The following is a 2,371-nucleotide window of genomic DNA, read 5'->3' on the forward strand; positions in this document are numbered from 1 at the left end:
TGTTTACAGTATCATCAGCATGAACTTTATTACATGTCTGTCTGGAAGATCAAACATTCTGCTCCACACCAGACAAGGACTGGGCTCTGATAGTATTCATTCAAAGATTTCTTTACATTTTTTATCGGTCAAAGGGAGGCTCAGAACTGACTTAGTGAATGGGAACCATACAGAGATGAATGACTCTGAAGACGAAAATGGCAGAATTTTTATTTGATTAGTTGGTTGATTAATTTTGCTCCTCAAGGGAAAAAGAGAGAGGAGGAAAGAAAAGATGAGGGGAAGACTAGCAAAATGTAAAGTGGCAAAAAGCAAAAACAAAAATGCTTTTTTTAAAAAAAAGTATATATTATTGAAGGATAATTGCTTTACAGAATTTTGCCGTTTTCTGAGAATGAATCACTGGGCTTTCCAAGTCGGAAGGGGCCCCAAATAATCAACTTGCCACCAAGTGGCTAAAAGATCTACTTGAGCAACAGTGGTATCTCCAAGGCCAAGCTTTTTGTCTCTACTGGGGTCCAGAACCCAGGAGTCTACTCACTGATTGTCCCACTGGGATCTGACACAAATTCTTTAGTACAGCTTTTTCCACCAAAGACATCTCCGGAATCAGATTCTGCTAGATCATGTGACCCAATTGGCAGGCCTACATACACTGCAGTTGAGGTCTGCTGCAGAACCCTTTCTTTCCGGTTCCCAATCAATGTTGACATTCTTTCACAGTATGCGATGTGTGATCCAGAGCAATTTTTCTAATTATAAAATTGGTTGTGTGTGTATGTGTGTGTGTGAGTGCATGTGTGTGTGCGCGTGCGTGTGTGTGTTATCATTCAGTCGTGTCCAACTCTTTGCAACCCCATGGATATAGCTTGCCAGGCTCCTCTGTCCATGGGATTTCCCAGGCAAGAATATTGGAATGGGTTGTCATTCCCTTCTCTGGGGGATCTTCCCAACCCAGGGATTGAATCCAGGTGTCCTGCATTGCAGGCAGATTCTTTACCATTCAGCCACCAGGGAAGCCCATGAAATGGGTTACCTCGAGATAAAAGGATACTCTCAGGAATTAGATTTATTTGTGGAAGAGAATACAAGATTCATGATCTTTAAGGAATGTCCTGACACATCTCTGACCTATGGTTCCCTGAAATATTTCATTACAATAGCACATCTTTATTTATTTTTTATTTTTTATTTTTTAAATTTTAAAATCTTTAATTCTTACATGCGTTCCCAAACATGAACCCCCCTCCCACCTCCCTCCCATAACATCTCTCTGGGTTATCCCCATGCACCAGCCCCAAGCATGCTGTGTCCTGCGTCAGACATAGACTGGCGATTCAATTCTTACATGATAGTATACATGTTAGAATGCCATTCTCCCAAATCATCCCACCCTCTCCCTCTCCCTCAGAGTCCAAAAGTCCGTTATACACATCTGTGTCTTTTTTGCTGTCTTGCATACAGAGTCGTCATTGCCATCTTTCTAAATTCCATATATATGTGTTAGTATACTGTATTGGTGTTTTTCTTTCTGGCTTACTTCACTCTGTATAATTGGCTCCAGTTTCATCCATCTCATCAGAACTGATTCAAATGAATTCTTTTTAACGGCTGAGTAATACTCCATTGTGTATATGTACCACAGCTTTCTTATCCATTCATCTGCTGATGGACATCTAGGTTGTTTCCATGTCCTGGCTATTATAAACAGTGCTGCGATGAACATTGGGGTACATGTGTCTCTTTCAATTCTGGTTTCCTCGGTGTGTATGCCCAGCAGTGGGATTGCTGGGTCATAAGGTAGTTCTATTTGCAATTTTTTAAGGAATCTCCACACTGTTCTCCATAGTGGCTGTACTAGTTTGCATTCCCACCAACAGTGTAGGAGGGTTCCCTTTTCTCCACACCCTCTCCAGCATTTATTGCTTGCAGATTTTTGGATCGCAGCCATTCTGACTGGTGTGAAGTGGTACCTCATTGTGGTTTTGATTTGCATTTCTCTGATAATGAGTGATGTTGAGCATCTTTTCATGTGTTTGTTAGCCATCCGTATGCCTTCTTTGGAGAAATGTCTGTTTAGTTCTTTGGCCCATTTTTTGATTGGGTCGTTTATTTTTCTGGAATTGAGCTGCATAAGTTGCTTGTATATTTTTGAGATTAGTTGTTTGTCAGTTGCTTCATTTGCTATTATTTTCTCCCATTCTGAAGGCTGTCTTTTCACCTTGCTTATATTTTCCTTTGTTGTGCAGAAGCTTTTAATTTTAATTAGATCCCATTTGTTTATTTTTGCTTTTATTTCCAGAATTCTGGGAGGTGGATCATAGAGGATCCTGCTGTGATTTATGTCTGAGAGTGTTTTGCCTACGTTCTC

This window comes from Capra hircus, chromosome 15 (genome assembly GCF_001704415.2).
Source record: "Capra hircus breed San Clemente chromosome 15, ASM170441v1, whole genome shotgun sequence".
Taxonomy (NCBI): Eukaryota; Metazoa; Chordata; class Mammalia; order Artiodactyla; family Bovidae; genus Capra; species Capra hircus.